Source organism: Salvelinus alpinus, chromosome 23, assembly GCF_045679555.1.
Source record: "Salvelinus alpinus chromosome 23, SLU_Salpinus.1, whole genome shotgun sequence".
Lineage (NCBI taxonomy): Eukaryota > Metazoa > Chordata > Actinopteri > Salmoniformes > Salmonidae > Salvelinus > Salvelinus alpinus.
Window position 1 is genome coordinate 49,831,164 of NC_092108.1, and position 18,988 is coordinate 49,850,151.

The 18,988-nt window shown below is 43.7% G+C and overlaps 1 long non-coding RNA gene across 1 annotated transcript; it reads right to left on the minus strand.

Annotated features, from left to right (window-relative positions):
- Window positions 1-5,198: 5,198 nt before the first annotated feature.
- LOC139551212 (uncharacterized) lies at window positions 5,199-13,489 on the minus strand. Its single transcript, XR_011670220.1, has 6 exons — window positions 13,353-13,489; window positions 12,819-12,979; window positions 11,945-12,010; window positions 11,214-11,269; window positions 5,767-5,925; window positions 5,199-5,516 (listed from the first exon to the last, which is right to left on the minus strand). It is a non-coding gene; the product is annotated as an uncharacterized lncRNA (long non-coding RNA).
- Window positions 13,490-18,988: the final 5,499 nt, after the last annotated feature.

An 18,988-nucleotide genomic window follows, 5' to 3' on the forward strand; every position in this document is an offset into this window, starting at 1 on the left:
GGTCTGGACCTGGTGCATCCCCTCAGAATATGCCGATTTGGCTCTCGCTGTAAGAAGAGGGCGACTAAATTATCACCCCATCGACGGGGGGATTGTGCGATAAATCTCCTAGTAGACGCAGCACTTCCCAGGAGTCACGTGTATCCTCTGTCACAGGAGGAGACGGCGGCTATTGAAACATGTGTCTCCGAATCCCTGGGGCAGGGATACTTTCGGCCCTCCACTTCACCTGCCTCCTCGAGTTTCTTTTTTGTGAAGAAGAAGGATGGGGTTCTGCGCCCGTGTATTGACTATCGAGGTATCAATCAGATCACTGTGAGGTACAGCTACCCGCTGCCTCTCATCGGCAGTGCGATCGAGTCAATGCACGGGGCGTGCTTCTTCACAAAATTTGATCTCAGGAGCGCGTACAACCTGGTCCGTATCCGGGAGGGGGATGAGTGGAAGACAGCATTTAGTACCACCTCAGGGCACTATGAGTACCTCGTCATGCCGTACGGGTTGATGAATGCTCCATCAGTCTTCCAGGCCTTTGTTGACGAGATTTTCCGGGACCTGCACGGGCAGGGTGTAGTGGTGTATATGGACGACATTCTGATGTACTCCGCTACACGCGCCGAGCATGTGTCCCTGGTGCGCAGGGTGCTTGGTCGACTGTTGGAGCATGACCTGTACGTCAAGGCTGAGAAATGTCTGTTCTTCCAACAGTCCATCTCCTTCCTAGGGTACCGTATTTCCATGTCAGGGGTGGAGATGGAGAGTGACCGCATTTCAGCCGTGCGTAATTGGCCAACTCCCACCACGGTAAAGGAAGTGCAGCTGTTTCTAGGGTTTGCCAACTACTACCGGAGGTTTGGTCAGGTAGCGGCTCCCATTACCTCACTGCTGAAGGGGGGACCGGTGCGGCTGCAGGGGTCCTCTGAGGCGGACAGGGCTTTTGGTCACCTGATGGCTCTGTTTACCTCGGCTCCCGTACTGGCTTCTTTTCGAAGAAGCTCAGCCCGGCAGAGCGAAACTATGATGTGGGGGACCGGGAGCTGTTGGCTGTTGTCAAGGCTCTGAAGGCGTGGAGACATTGGCTTGAGGGGGCTAAACACCCTTTTCTCATCTGGACTGACCACCGCAATCTAGAGTACATCCGGGCGGCGAGGAGACTGAACCCTCGCCAGGCAAGGTGGGCCATGTTCTTTACCCGTTTTGTTTTCACTCTGTCCTACAGACCAGGTTCCCAGAATGCTAAGGCAGACGCACTGTCCCGGATGTATGACACAGAGGAGTGGTCCATGGATCACACTCCCATACTTCCAGCCTCTTGCCTAGTGGCACCGGTGGTGTGGGAGCTGGACGCGGGCGTTACGCACAGAGCCCACTCCCCCCCAGTGTCCAGCTGGGCGCCTGTACGTTCCGTCTGCTGTCCGCGACCGTTTGATCTATTGGGCCCATACGTCACCCTCCTCTGGTCACCCAGGCATCGGTCGGACGGTGTGTTGCCTTAGTGGGAAGTACTGGTGGTCCACCTTGGCCAAGGACATGAGGGTTTATGTTTCCTCCTGCTCGGTGTGCGCCCAGTGCAAGGCTCCCAGGCACCTGCCCAGAGGGAAGTTACAACCCCTACCGCAACGGCCGTGGTCGCACCTGTCGGTGGACTTCCTGACGGATCAAATAAGACAACGAAACATGGAAGATATGCAACCTTGGTTAACGCAGCAAACAAGCTGGTAAGCTTTATTATGTTTTCCTCTAAAAAGATATCTGCATTTCTAGCTTAGGGAAATGATAGGCCCTATGCACTTATTTGTTGTTGTCTCATTGTTGTTGTCTCATTTTAGACTGTAAATCTAAATGTTATTATTTGACTGATATTTGTTGTGTTTCTGGAAGTTATTTTGTCATTAATGATTCCAGGTACATAGGTTCCACAAGGTAGGAGTGTACCCCCTGCTACTCCTCAGCAAGAGGAAGAAGGATAAGAAGGATTCAACTTTTTCACTCCGGACGCTTTATCTGGACATGGTTCGTCAGCACCTTCAACAGCCGAAGCTAAGTAGTAACATTAACATGATGCCTTCTAATTGCAGTCGCTGTACTTATAATATACAGGAGAATGATCGCCTTATCGCCCTTCTTTATGAGGTTTTCGAAAAGCTCCCTGGTCTTTGTAGTTGAATCTGTGCTTGAAATTCAATACCTGACTGAGGGACCTTACAGATGTTCTATGTATGGGGTACAAAGGTATGGGTAGTTATTCAAAACTAATGTGAACCCCTATTGAGTCCATATAACATATTATGTGATTTGTTAAGCCAAATGTAACTCGTGGACTAATTTAGGCATGCCTTTATAAAAAATCTAAATTTTCTTCCACTTTGACATTAGAGTACACCATTTTGAGTTGCTTGTTGACAAAAAAATCTAAATTAAATCAATTTCACTCTGTCAAGGTTGTGCGCTATTGGTACGAAGTCAGGTGCAGGAGAGCAGCTAGTTGTGATCAGGCGCACTTTATTTGGCAGAGGCACAAAAGACAGACGCAACTGCGTCCAAAAACCTCCAGCCACAGGTAAAAGTAAACAAGTGCGAAAACACTCACAAATATACAAAATGTATGACAAATACATGCAACGGTTCAAAATACGATACCCGGGAGAAAACCAGTCTGGCGCATCACACTAAACACGTAACAAAACAATTTCACACAAAGACATGGGGAGGAAGAGAGGAATAAATACATGCAGTGTGATTAGGGAATGTAAATCAGGTGTGCAGGGAACAAGACAAAACAAATGGAACAATGAAAAGGTGGAGCGATGATGGCTAGAAAGCCGGTGACGCCGAACGCCGCCCGAACAAGGAGAGGAGCCGACTTCGGCGGAAGTCGTGACTGTCACGCCCTGACCTTAGAGATCCTTTATTTCTCTATTTAGTTAGGTCAGAGTGTGATTAGGGTGGGCATTCTTGTTTTTTGTTTCTATATTGGCCTGGTATGGTTCCCAGCTGTTTATCGTTGTCTCTGATTGGGGATCATATTTAGGCAGCCTTTTCCCACCTGTTGTTTGTGGGATCTTGTCTATGTATAGTTGCCTGCGAGCACTACATTTGCTTTGCGTTTCGTTTTGCGCTTTATTGTTTTCTGGGAGTTTCATTTAAATAAACATGTGGAACTCTACGCAAGCCTTGGTCCATTCATTATAACGATCGTGACAGTGACACACTCCAACGTTGTAACACAATAAAATGTGAAGAAATCCAAAGGCTATGAATACTTTTGCAAGGTACTTTATGTAGTTTAAATATTATATTTGAGAGGAGAAGGCGCTTGACCAACATGATTTTTGGTTGCACCTAATCTCACAAAACCCATTGAAAGGGAAAGGTGCAACCCTTGTTCACGATTATCTATTGAATGATTTATTTTCTATTTCTGCTTAAAAACATGACATTCCTTTTTATGTTTTCTTTCTTGTCTTACAGTGGCAAGAAATCTCCAGTTCAACCTACTTTATGCACAAATGTATTCCCTACTCTCCCTTCACATGTATCCCTGTCAATCATAAATGTTTGGTCAAATTCACCATTGAAACATGCATGGAGCATCAGCATGCCAACCATTTGATCTCAATCAGTTTCATGAGAATATGCATTTAGATATTCTTCATATGAAGTGAGATACAAAAGTATTGCAACAGTGACACATTTTTTGTTGTTTTGGATCTGTACTCCAGCACTTTGTATTTGAAATTGTACAATGACTATGAGGTTAAAGTGCAGACTATTAGCTTTAATTTGAGGGTATTTTCATCCATATTTGGTGAACCGTTTAGAAATTACAGCACGTTTTGTACATAGCCCCCAGATTTTAGGGGACCAAACGTATTATACACCCCTAGGAAACCTTTGTTGTAAGAGGTCAACTCTGGTCACAGAGTCCTCAAAAATATGTTTTGGTTGTTTTTTGTAGCCCAGTCTTATGGCTTGGCACAAATCATCCTATGCATGAATTAGACATCATTATGCAATCCCATACCCCTGGTGGCCATGGGGTGCTCAGTAGCACCACCAACAGTTGACTTTTTCACAAATGTTGATGATTTTTTAAAATCAAGAATAGATGAACATATCCAAACGTTATTTGACATGAAGGTTTAGTAAGGGGACCTTATTAAATCAAAATAATCACACGTCAATAGTTATGACGAAAAACACATTTCAAAAAGTGCACTACTTCAGACATTGAATTGGCATGTGCTGATGCAGTACAGCGTTACGTATGTCCTAATGAATGTACATATCACTCTACACATCAATTAGAATGATATTGGCGAAGATATTGATAAAGAACCAACCGGTTAGGGTTAGTAAAAAACTACAAAATGGCGCCACATTTGTAGTTCACAACTTTTCCGTTTTCTGTAACATAATAATTTATCTGTTACATCAATTATTTATTGGAATCCGAAATCTGTTTACGACATTCAAATGAAAGTAACATTGCGCAAGAATAATTTATGAATAGTTAAAAAATGTAATCAGAAACCGTCTATTACGTCACGGGCATTGCGACGCACATAACCAAAACAAACTGACCGGACGACCCAACCGAAGACGTGGCCAAACGCTGTAACCACACAGATATATATACGTGTGTGTTCAAAATTCTCCCACTATGTCAGACCTGCCTGCAGAAGTTTCATTTAAAAAAAATCTAATCTAATTTTAATAATAATACGGTGTTGCTAATGGTAGCGTTAAGAGTATGTCACTTGCAACTGGCCTGTTCAGGATGGGACAACCCCCATTTCAATAGGAACATTTCCAAGTTAGCAGCTTAACACACAAGGGCTATGCATTATTCTTCCCAAAAGATGTCATGGGTCATAATTGGGTCAGCATAATAAAATACAATAATCACTTCAATCATGCTGTCCATACTTTTGATGATTCATTGCGAGTGCCTGTAGATTCTAGGCAACATTTTTCAACTAACCTGTTTCATCTGCAGCTGATGGGAGTCAGTTCTTGTACTCAAGTACAAGTAAAGTAGCCATCTCGAAAACTACTTGAGAGTAAAGAAGTAACTGGTCAAAGTACTCAGTAAGCATTTGTACATCTCATACATACTTAAGGAATTGTACTTAAGCCCATGACTAATGTACTGATGTAGCTCCATCAGGATGCAAATTATTACTTGAAGACAAGGATAACCTTTTTTAGTTTTTTATTAACTAAACTAATAAGCACACACAAACACAGTACATTACAGTTTAACAATGTTTAAATTGGAAATCACCAGGTGATTTCCAATTTGTTTGATATGTTGATATGATATGTTTTTATTGGAATAGTGTATAACGAGTCTGCCTTTGAGCCAGATGGCCCGAGGCCAGTCCTATTTCACAGATTAGGAGATACACAGGAAACGTACATGTTTAGTCTTTGTATGGACATAGTTCACAAAGTCAGACACATCCTCATCCTTGCAAATAAATACACCATCAAAGAATCCTTTGTCATCAGCCCTTGAAAGGATACATGAAATACATTATATATGACATATGAAATATCAATCAACCTCAGTAACTGATTGTGGGACACATAACAATGTTGGTAATTAATTTCATTACAAACTCAAAAACATTTAAGATAAAAATGATCTCAACTGTATTTGAAAACGTTCACACTGGACAAAGAAAAGACAAACCTTGTTTGGATTGTTTAAATGATATAGAGTACGGTGTTATTTGATCAATTACGAATAGTTTTACATACCCTGTTTTGAATCGATACAGCTTCTTGTTCCCATCCACTGACACGGCAAGCATGCCGGGGGAACAGGGGGAACATATCGCAGACTTGATCAATTTCAGAGCGGCAGTACGTCCACTCAAAGAAGCATTTTTGAAAAGTGTCCTCACAGATCATTCCGTTCTGGTAAGAGAAAAATACATATGGGAAATATATGAAATAACTTACAACAATACTATAAACAAAACGTACTATAATTCACTATGGCTGACTGGATTTGAGTTAAAGCAGGGCCAGTGCATAGTGTTGCCAGCAAAGCAGGTGAAAGCCAACACAAAAGTAGGATGAGTACTTATGTTGTAAAGAGCAGGAAATATTGGATGCAAGAGGGACACATCAGGGATTGTAACGTTCTTTGCTTCACGGAAACATGGCTCACTCGAGAGACGCTAACGGAGTCGGTGCAGCCAGCTGGTTTCTTCACGCATCGCCCCGACAGAAACAAACATCTTTCTGGTAAGAAGAGGGGCGGGGGTGTATGCCTTATGATCAACGAGACGTGGTGTGATCATAACAACATACAGGAACTCAAGTCATTCTGTTCACCAGATTTAGAATTCCTCACAATCAAATGTCGACCGCATTATCTACCAAGGGAATTCTCTTCGATTATAATCACAGCCGTATATATTCCCCCCCAAGCAGACACATCGATGGCCCTGAACGAACTTTATCTGACTCTTTGTAAACTGGAAACCACACACCCTGAGGCTGCATTCATCGTAGCTGGGGATTTTAACAAGGCTAATCTGAAAACAAAACTCCCTAAATTCTATCAGCATATCGATTGTGCTACCAGGGCTGGTAAAACCTTGGATCATTGTTATACTAACTTCCGTGACGCATATAAGGCCCTCCCCCACCCTCCTTTCGGAAAAGCTGTCCACGACTCCATTTTGCTTCCAGCCTACAAACAGAAACTAAAACAGCAAGCTCCCGCGCTCAGGTCTGTTCAACGCTGGTCCGACCAATCTGATTCCACGCTTCAAGACTGCTTCGATCACGTGGATTGGGATATGTTCCGCATTGCGTCCAACAACAACATTGACGAATATGCTGATTCGGTGAGCGAGTTCATTAGAAAGTGCATTGACGATGTCGTACCCACAGCAACGATTAAAACATTCCCAAACCAGAAACCGTGGATTGATGGCAGCATTCGCGTGAAACTGAAAGCGCGAACCACTGCTTTTAACCAGGGCAAGGTGACAGGAAACATGACCGAATACAAACAGTGTAGCTATTCCCTCCGCAAGGCAATCAAACAAGCTAAGTCCCAGTATAGAGACAAAGTAGAGTCGCAATTCAACAGCTCAGACACAAGAGGTATGTGGCAGGGTCTACAGTCAATCACGGATTACAAAAAGAAAACCAGCCCCGTCGCGGACCAGGATGTCTTGCTCCCAGACAGACTAAATAACTTTTTTGCTCGCTTTGAGGACAATACAGCGCCACTGACACGGCCCGCTACCAAAACCTGCGGGCTCTCCTTCACTGCAGCCGAGGTGAGTAAAAAATTTAAACGTGTTAACCCTCGCAAGGCTGCAGGCCCAGACGGCATTCCCAGCCGCGTCCTCAGAGCATGCGCAGACCAGCTGGCTGGTGTGTTTAAGGACATATTCAATCAATCCTTATCCCAGTCTGCTGTTCCCACATGCTTCAAGAGGGCCACCATTGTTCCTGTTCCCAAGAAAGCTAAGGTAACTGAGCTAAACGACTACCGCCCCGTAGCACTCACTTCCGTCATGAAGTGCTTTGAGAGACTAGTCAAGGACCATATCACCTCCACCCTACCTGACACCCTAGACCCACTCCAATTTGCTTACCGACCCAATAGGTCCACAGACGACGCAATCGCAACCACACTGCACACTGCCCTAACCCATCTGGACAAGAGGAATACCTATGTGAGAATGCTGTTCATCGACTACAGCTCAGCATTTAACACCATAGTACCCTCCAAACTCGTCATCAAGCTCGAGACCCTGGGTCTCGACCCCGCCCTGTGCAACTGGGTCCTGGACTTCCTGACGGGCCGCCCCCAGGTGGTGAGGGTAGGTAACAACATCTCCACCCCGCTGATCCTCAACACTGGGTCCCCACAAGGGTGCGTTCTGAGCCCTCTCCTGTACTCCCTGTTCACCCACGACTGCGTGGCCATGCACGCCTCCAACTCAATCATCAAGTTTGCGGACGACACTACAGTGGTAGGCTTGATTACCAACAACGACGAGACAGCCTACAGGGAGGAGGTGAGGGCCCTCGGAGTGTGGTGTCAGGAAAATAACCTCACACTCAACGTCAACAAAACAAAGGAGATGATTGTGGACTTCAGGAAACAGCAGAGGGAGCACCCCCCTATCCACATCGACGGGACAGTAGTGGAGAAGGTGGAAAGTTTTAAGTTCCTCGGTGTACACATCACGGACAAACTGAATTGGTCCACCCACACAGACAGCGTTGTGAAGAAGGCGCAGCAGCGCATCTTCAACCTCAGGAGGCTGAAGAAATTCGGCTTGTCATCAAAAGCACTCACAAACTACTACAGATGCACAATCGAGAGCATCCTGTCGGGCTGTATCACCGCCTGGTACGGCAACTGCTCCGCCCACAACCGTAAGGCTCTCCAGAGGGTAGTGAGGTCTGCACAACGCATCACCGGGGGCAAACTACCTGCCCTCCAGGACACCTACACCACCCGATGTCACAGGAAGGCCATAAAGATCATCAAGGACAACAACCACCCGAGCCACTGCCTGTTCACCCCGCTATCATCCAGAAGGCGAGGTCAGTACAGGTGCATCAAAGCAGGGACCGAGAGACTGAAAAACAGCTTCTATCTCAAGGCCATCAGACTGTTAAACAGCCACCACTAACATTTAGTGGCCGCTGCCAACATACTGACTCAACTCCAGCCACTTAATGGGAATTGATGGAAATTATGTAAAAATGTATCACTAGCCACTTTAAACAATGCCACTTAATATAATGTTTACATACCCTACATTACTCATCTCATATGTATATGTATATACTGTACTGTATATCATCCACTGCATCTTGCCATCTTTATGTAATACATGTATCACTAGCCACTTTAAACTATGCCACTTTATGTTTACATACCCTACATTACTCATCTCATATGTATAGACTGTACACTATACCATCTACTGCATCTTGCCTATGCCGTTCTGTACCATCACTCATTCATATATCTTTATGTACATATTCTTTATCCCTTTACACTTGTGTGTATAAGGTAGTAGTTGTGGAATTGTTAGGTTAGATTACTTGTTGGTTATTACTGCATTGTCGGAACTAGAAGCACAAGCATTTCGCTACACTCGCATTAACATCTGCTAACCATGTGTATGTGACAAATAAAATTTGATTTGATAACAGATAAGGGGCATGGCAGGACAGTGGTGCAGGAGGCTAACACATACTGTAGCAAGAGACCTGAAGTTTTAACATAGTTGTAGTACTGGAAATACATTTTGTTACAACACTTTGTGTAACATAACTAACATATTGTTAACCTGAAGTCATACATTGGTAAAGCTGAGTATAATTGATTGTTCCCTGCCAAAGAAGCCAGGTTTGCACACACTGTAGCAGGGATTTTGTCTCACTCCTCCATACAGACCTTCTCCAGATCCTTCAGGTTTCGGGGCTGTCGCTGGGCAATACGGACTTTCAGCTCCCTCCAAAGATTTTCTATTGGGTTCAGGTCTGGAGACTGGCTAGGCCACTCCAGGACCTTGAGATGCTACTTACGGAGCCACTCCTTAGTTGCCCTGGCTGTGTGTTTCGGGTCGTTGTCATGCTGGAAGACCCAGCCACGACCCATCTTCAATGCTCTTACTGAGAGAAGGATGTTGTTGGCCAAGATCTCACGATACATGGCCCCATCCATCCTCCCCTCAATACGGTGCAGTCACCCTGTCCCCTTTGCAGAAAAGCATCCCAAAAGAATGATGTTTCCACCTCCATGCTTCATGGTTGGGATGGTGTTCTTGGGGTTGTACTCATCCTTCTTCCTCCAAACACAGCGAGTGGAGTTTAGACCAAAAGGCTCTATTTTTGTCTCATCAGACCACATGACCTTCTCCCATTCCTCCTCTGGATCATCCAGATGATCATTGGCAAACTTCAAACGGGCCTGGACATGCGCTGGCTTGAGCAGGGGTACCTTGCTTGCGCTGCAGGATTTTAATCCATGACGGCGTAGTGTGTTACTAATGGTTTTCTTTGAGACTGTGGTCCCAGCTCTCTTCAGGTCATTGACCAGGTCCTGCCGTGTAGTTCTGTGCTGATCCCTCACCTTCCTCATGATCATTGATGCCCCACAAGGTGAGATCTTGCATGGAGCCCCAGACCGAGGGTGATTGACCGTCATCTTGAACTTCTTCCATTTTCTAATAATTGCGCCAACAGTTGTTGCCTTCTCACCAAGCTGCTTGCCTATTGTCCTGTAGCCCATCCCAGCCTTGTGCAGGTCTACAATTTTATCCCTGATGTCCTTACACAGCTCTCTGGTGTTGGCCATTGTGGAGAGGTTGGAGTCTGTTTGATTGAGTGGGTGTACACGTGTCTTTTATACAGGTAACGAGTTCAAACAGGTGCAGTTAATACAGGTAATTGTGGAGAACAGGAGGGCTTCTTAAAGAAAAAGAAACAGGTCTGTGAGAGCCGGAATTCTTACTGGTTGGTAGGTTATCAAATACTTATGTCATGCAATAAAATGCAAATTAATTACTTAAAAATCAATGTGGGGCCTCCCGGGTGGCGCAGTGGTCTAGGGCACTGCATTGCAGCGCTAGCTGTGCCACCAGAGATTCTGGGTTCGCGCCTAGGCTCTGTCGCAGCCGGCCGCGACCGGGAGGTCCGTGGGGCGACGCACAATTGGCCTAGCGTCGTCCGGGTTAGGGAGGGTTTGGCCGGCAGGGATATCCTTGTCCCATCGAGCACCAGCGACTCCTGTGGTGGGCCGGGCGCAGTGCGCGCTAACCAAGGTTGCCAGGTGCACAGTGTTTCCTCCGACACATTGGTGCGGCTGGCTTTCGGGTTGGATGCGCGCTAAGAAGCAGTGCGGCTTGGTTGGGTTGTGTTTCGGAGGACGCATGGCTTTCGACCTTCGTCTCTCCCGAGCCCGTACGGGAGTTGTATGATGAGAGAAGATAGTAATTACTAACAATTGGATACCACGAAAAAGGGGGTAACATTTGATTTTTTAAGTAAAAAATATAAATAAATCATACAATGTGATTTTCTGGAATTTTGTTTTAGATTCCATCTCTCACAATTGAAGTGTACCTATGATACAAATTACAGACCTCTACATGCTTTGTAAGTAGGAAAACCTGGAAAATCAGCAGTGTGTCAAATACTTGTTCTCCCCACTGTACCTATTTCTTCATCAATGTTTAAACTGGAGTGGATTCCAATCCACTGGTCCTTGTCTCTAAAATAAGATATGCAAAAAAGGATTAGACTTAAAGGGGCATTCAGAAGTTGATAAAGCCATTTTGGACTTATATTAATGATATATACCCATTGATTCTAGAAGATTAGAATTTATTAATGCCTCATGAGTTTAATTCAACTGTTGTAACCCATCAGAGCCAAAACTATAAGCTTGTTTTAGTCAATGTTTGCAAACAAAGTACATGTTAAAAAAAAACACTGTATAGCCTTAAAACATGGTTAAAACTATTATTTTAATAACATTGATGGTAAGTTATTGCATCCATAGCTCTGTCAATAAATTGAAAGTGGTTACATTTCGCCAACCCCATCACTCAGCTTTTAACCAAAACGGAAGGGGAGTGTGCTTTGTTATTGTTTCAACTACCGATTACAGATTTAATAAAAATACAATAAATTAATTACAAGGCCACTGAATAACAAGGAATTGTAAAGATTAATATATTCAATCGCAGCGTATCCTAGTGGTTAGAGCGTTGGACTAGTAACCGAAAGGTTGCAAGTTCGAATCCCCGAGCTGACAAGGTACAAATCTGTCATTCTGCCCCTGAATAAGGCAGTTAACCCGCTGTTCCTAGGCCGTCATTGAAAATAAGAATTTGTTCTTAACTGACTTGGCTAGTTAAATAAAGGTAAAATAAAAAATCAATACCTGATTCTTCCTCCTCAGTGACTGGCCCAAAATGTTGCACTAGTCTTGATGTACTGGCCCTTGGAGCTGAAAAAAAAAAAGATAATAAAAAGGTTTTTAATTCAAAAAATTTGCTGGAGTTCTGACTCTCCTTTCGTTAAATATGTATTTTCACCAGAGACAGACAAAAGATAGACAGGGAAAGGTGGGATCAGACCTGCATGTAATGTATTATGTGCTGTGGGTAGATGGTACTAGACAGGCCTATGGCACGGTAACAAACGTTTGATATGCTATGATACAGTGTGTTTGAAAGGAAAAAGTCACATCAGGGACCAATCAAATTAAAGTGGATGTATTGCTTTCCTGGTTTGAGGAACAATCTGTCCTCTCTCATCCCTTTGTCTCCATCTGAACCTAATCCCTGGAGGCTTGTTTGTCTTTTTCTTCTTATTTTCCTAAAAGGTGCATTTCAAATATCATGGCTGGCCCACTAATAAAAGTCTCCCACAAGCATGGCTTGCTTGTGCACATATGGAGCACAAGCAATCATTTTATTTTCATGTAAGGTGAAGTGATTTGTTAGCTGAGGAAAGGCACCTGCAGTAGACCCACGTTCTGGCTCACTCACACAGCTAACATGTGTAGAAGTTCACAAGGATGCTAACAAGTGCACCCTTGTGCCTCATGCTCAATGGGCAATATCATTGATGCCCGTGTTCAGGTCATATCACGGAGTCTACGTTTAAATTCACATTTGTGCCACATGGGGTCTTCTTTGACAAACAAAAAGCAATGATAAATCATAACGCTGTGGTGCTGGGGTTGTGTTGGGAATATTTGTGCACGTATGGGAGGGGTTACATTACCGGTAATGTACGACTTGTTACATTACCTGTTCTGGGTTGAGCTCCTCAGCCAGCCTTTTTGCCTCATTAATGGCCTTGTCCAGTTGGGCTTGTGGGTCCTTCTCTTAGTTGAGCTCCTCAGCAAGGCGTTCTACCTTTTTAATAGCCTCATACAGTTGGTCTTGGGGGTCCTCAGAGGCCATACCATCTCAAAAGAAACAAAGAGACAACTTCCAATCCTAACACATTCCTTCACATAGTAACCTCCCGTCTATGAGAAAATCTGCATATCATTGATAGCGTGTGTGTTTTACTATGTCCTGCACGTAACTAAATGTCTTTATCATCCTCCACACGCAGACTGACTGATCTACAAATCACTGCATAACAAATACATATTTATTATTATTATTACTTGCAGATCAGTCAGTATGTCACCATTTACCAACAATGCACTATTAGTCTGTCACTTTCTTTTTCATGTTGTTCTATGACATGTGTGCAACTCCAGTCCATAAAGGCTACAGTGTCTACAGGTTTCGATCAATTTAGATCATTGACTAGTTAGGACCTCCCCTCACCTGATTGTCTGTCTTGACAGGATTTCATCAACTCCTTTACGTCCCTCCTCGGGTCCCTCTCTCCTTCTTCCAAGGAGATGTCACAAGATGAATACAGAAAATCTATAAACAAATGTCACATGACCGGATGAGGTAACCATTATTGTTCTTCTTGTAGAGTAGGCTAGGAGCTTTCCGGTGTTTTGCTGCACGTCACAGGTCGACGCAGGTATTGCACTTGATTTATCGTTCTCATAACCGTAGGTGCAGCCAAGTTGAAATCGAAAGCTTTCTAGCTATTTCGCACTGACGGTAATTTTAACACAGAAAGTTTCTAGTGAAAAGGTGCTTACACTCAGAGCCATGTATTTACACTCAGCCAGGTCATAGTACAATTCCACCCTAGCCTTAGAACGGGTTAACGTTTTGTTAATTTTGGTTGGCCAACAAATTTAAATTTACAACGACAACATACATTTCCCAAAATGTTATACGAAAAAAAAAAAAATGTTTTGGTATTGATGGACAATGGCAAGGCTGCTATTGTATTGTCAGTTAAATTCTGGTCAATAAAAATGGTTTACACATTTTTGTAAGAAATACATGGAACTACAACCGAATAAAACACCATTAGCCATCATGCATTGCTTACATTCATTCTATACTGAAAAGTCTGTTCAGAAAAATCGAAAACAGTACATATAGGCATACAACCACAATGTTTTAATAGGGATTAAATAAAGACAAAATATCTACATATTCATAACGTAAAATAAATAAATAATGAAATACAGGTTATCGCGTCTATGGTTGTTGCAAAGGCTTGTGTGTCGCCTACTGGTTAAGTTCGTGTCTTTTCGCACGAATTAAGTAGCACATAAATTCGTGTATTTTCGAATTAATTGTACCACACAAAAATGCACAAAAACGTACGAAATCTGCTGAAATACATGTTGAGGTTGGGCTGAACCCGGACGACGATGAGCCAATTGTGCGCCGCCCTATGGGTCTCCCATATTGTTTTAAATATTACATTTTTTATTATCAACAACAAATCAATACATAAAGTACATGAGGGAACACAAGTACATATAGATTATATACAATGGACAATCGAGCTAGGGGGTACAATATGACATTACAATTACACAAGGACCTTAAGGGACATACATATACTTACAATTCTAACAGCTTTTTTGTTAGTAGAGTATTTAACAGTCTTAAAATACAGTTCAATTTCTTTTTGTAGGGTAAGAAAATTTGTTTTTTTTGTTTGTAAATTTACATTTGTGTATATGAAATTTGGCCAAAAGAATAATGAAATTAATCACAGAAAAATGTTTCAGCTTATTTCTATCGTATGTAAAGAATCCAAACAGTACATCTCTCCACAATAGTGTAAAATCTTCATAAATGTGTTCAATTATAAACCTACTGATGTCTTGCCACAGTTTTCTTACATGCATACAATGCCAAAAAAAGATGCAACACTGTTTCTGGGTGGTCATTACAAAAGGAGCAATTTGAGTTTATGTTTTCCTTAAACTTCTTCATATAGTGGTTGGCAGGATAATATTTATGAATAATTTTAAAGGAAACTTCTAAAGTAGGTATGTGTGTGGCAACATCCAAACTTTTTTCCAACAGATATTATCAATAAATCCATTCCAATAAGGCATGACATAAGGTATAGATACAACATCCTGCTGAAACAAGGTTCGTATCGCTCTGTTGATGAATGGACCAAAAGAGAAACAAATCTTTCCTACTGATGAGTCAACAGGGTCAATAGAAGGTAGGTTCTGAGGGTCAGGTCTTGACACGTTCCTGAATAACATAGCAACACCCAAGGGAATGGCATCTAAAACAATTGGAAAATCTTTAGGTGTTACAGGGACCTTGTAAAGTGATAAGAATTCCTTATAACTGAGTAAAAGACCCTCTGCATTTACTAGTTGGCTCACCAATAGGATATTATTTCGGAACCAATATTCTAAAAACAAAGGAGTATTTTTATACAATATATCCCGATTATTCCATATATAATATCTGTGTGGAGAAAAATGGTGTTTATAAATTAAGGACCGTGATAAGAAAACCTGCCGATGAAAAGCAGAAAGTTTCACTGGAACTTTGTCAATATTATAATTGCAAAACAACATGAAGTTAAGGCCACCAAAAGTAGAGAAGTCATGATGAGGAATAAAATTCCAGATAGAAGTGGGTCTTCTTAGGAATTGTTTTATCCAATTGATCTTAAAAGTATTATTTAAAGTAGTAAAGTCCAGAAAAGTTTTCCTAATGTAATGGGTATGGTTTCTCCAAAGAAAGTTGAAAAGCATCTGGTCTATCTCCTTGCTTATTTTACTGTCAAGATATAAAGATAGAGCGCCATATGTTAGTCTAGAGATACCTTCAGCCTTGGTTATTAGGACTCTACCTTTTAAAGATAAGTCCCTCTGTAGCCATTGATTTAGCTTCTTCTGGTTTTATTTTAATAAGAGGGTTAAAATTTAGTAAGCCTCTAGACTTCTGATCCTTTGTAATGGTTATGCCTAAATATGTAAGTTCTTCTTTTATTGGAATACCATAATATGAAAGTGTCACACAATCTTTGACAGCTATGAGTTCACATTTATTAATGTTAAGATATAGACCAGACGCTTTGGAAAAGGATTGTATCACATTGATCGATATGGGAATTTGGTTAGCGTCTTTCAGAAAAAGTGTAGTATCATCAGCCAGCTGGCTTATTGTCACGATTGTCGTCAGGAGAAGGAGAGGAGGACCAAGGTGCAGCGTGGTAAATGTTCATATTTTTTATAAAACAACTGAACACTGAACAAAACAACAAAAACGACAAACGAACAGTCCTGTAAGGTGACGAAAAAAACACCAACCAGAAAATAATCACCCACAACTCAAAGTGGGAAAACAGGCTACCTACAGTGGGGAGAACAAGTATTTGATACACTGCCGATTTTGCAGGTTTTCCTACTTACAAAGCATGTAGAGGTCTGTAATTTTTATCATAGGTACACTTCAACTGTGAGAGACGGAATCTAAAACAAAAATCCAGAAAATCACATTGTATGATTTTTAAGTAATTAATTTGCATTTTATTGCATGACATAAGTATTTGATACATCAGAAAAGCAGAACTTAATATTTGGTACAGAATCCTTTGTTTGCAATTACAGAGATCATACGTTTCCTGTAGTTCTTGACCAGGTTTGCACACACTGCAGCAGGGATTTTGGCCCACTCCTCCATACAGACCTTCTCCAGATCCTTCAGGTTTCGGGGATGTCGCTGGGCAATACGGACTTTCAGCTCCCTCCAAAGATGTTCTATTGGGTTCAGGTCTGGAGACTGGCTAGGCCACTCCAGGACCTTGAGATGCTTCTTACGGAGCCACTCCTTAGTTGCCCTGGCTGTGTGTTTCGGGTAGTTGTCATGCTGGAAGACCCAGCCACGACCCATCTTCAATGCTCTTACTGAGGGAAGGAGGTTGTTGGCCAAGATCTCGCGATACATGGCCCCATCCATCCTCCCCTCAATACGGTGCAGTCGTCCTGTCCCCTTTGCAGAAAAGCATCCCCAAAGAATGATGTTTCCACCTCCATGCTTCACGGTTGGGATGGTGTTCTTGGGGTTGTACTCCTCCTTCTTCTTCTTCCAAACACGGCGAGTGGAGTTTAGACCAAAAAGCTCTATTTTTGTCTCATCAGACCACATGACCTTCTCCCATTCCTCCTCTGAATCATCCAGATGGTCATTGGCAAACTTCAGACGGGCCTGGACATGAGCTGGCTTGGGCAGGAGACCTTGCGTGCGCTGCAGGATTTTAATCCATGACGGCGTAGTGTGTTACTAATGGTTTTCTTTGAGACTGTGGTCCCAGCTCTCTTCAGGTCATTGACCAGGTCCTGCCGTGTAGTTCTGGGCTGATCCCTCACCTTCCTCATGATCATTGATGCCCCACGAGGTGAGATCTTGCATGGAGCCCCAGACCGAGGGTGATTGACCGTCATCTTGAACTTCTTCCATTTTCTAATAATTGCGCCAACAGTTGTTGCCTTCTCACCAAGCTGCTTGCCTATTGTCCTGTAGCCCATCCCAGCCTTGTGCAGGTCTACAATTCTATCCCTGATGTCCTTACACAGCTCTCTGATCTTGGCCATTGTGGAGAGGTTGGAGTCTGTTTGATTGAGTGTGTGGACAGGTGTCTTTTATACAGGTAACGAGTTCAAACAGGTGCAGTTAATACAGGTAATGAGTGGAGAACAGGAGGGCTTCTTAAAGAAAAACTAACAGGTCTGTGAGAGCCGTAATTCTTACTGGTTGGTAGGTGATCAAATACTTATGTCATGCAATATAATGCAAATTAATTACTTAAAAATCATACAATGTGATTTTCTGGATTTTTGTTTTAGATTCCGTCTCTCACAGTTGAAGTGTACCTATGATAAAAATTACAGACCTCTACATGCTTTGTAAGTAGGGAAACCTGCAAAATCGGCAGTGTATCAAATACTTGTTCTCCCCACTGTAAATATGGTTCTCAATCAGAGACAACGATAGACAGCTGCCTCTGATTGAGAACCACACACGGCCAAACACAAAGAAATAGACAACATAGAACACCAGACATAGAATGCCCACCCAAACTCACGCCCTGACCAACCAAAATAGAGACATAAAAAGGATCTCTACGGTCAGGGCGTGACAGTACCCCCCCCAAAGGTGTGGACTCCGGCCGCAAAACCTGAACTTGTAGGGGAGGGTCTGGGTGGGAATTTCACCGCGGTGGCGGCTCTGGTGCGGGACGTGGACCCCGCTCCACCTTAGTCTTGGCCCACTTAGGTGGCGCCTCTGGAGCGGGGACCCTTACCGCCGACCCCGGACCGGGGACCCTCGCAGCGAGCCCCGGACAGGTGGGAGACTCTGGCTGCTCCGGACAGGAGGGAGACTCTGGCTGCTCCGGACAGGAGGGAGACTCTGGCTGCTCCGGACAGGAGGGAGACTCTGGCTGCTCCGGACTGAAGCCAGTCGCTGGAGGCTCCGGACTAGAGGACGTCGCTGGAGGCTCTGGACTAGAGGGCGTCGCTGGAGGCTCTGGACTAGAGGGCGACGCTGGAGGCTCCGGACTAGAGGCTTCGTGCCATGGATCATCACAGGAGGCTTCGTGCCATGGACCATCACTGGAGGCTTCTTGCCATGGATCATCACTGGAGGCTTCGTGCCATGGATCACCACTGGAGGCTTCTTGCCATGGATCATCACTGGAGACTTCGTGCCATGGATCCTCACTGGAGGCTTCGTGCCATGGATCATCATAGGAGGCTTCGTGCCATGGATCATCACTGGAGGTTTCTTGCCATGGATCATCACTGGAGGCTTCTTGCCATGGATCATCACTGGAGGCTTCGTGCCATGGATCATCACAGGAGGCTTCGTGCCATGGATCATCACTGGAGGCTTCTTGCCATGGATCATCACAGGAGGCCTGGCTCTGGGAGAAGGCACAGGACTCACCAGGCTGGGGAGACATGCAGGAGAGTTAGGGCTTAGCACAGGCACAGAGCTCACCAGGCTGGAGAGACATGCAGGAGGCCTTGTCCTTGGCCGAGGCACCGGATGCACTGGACCGTGGA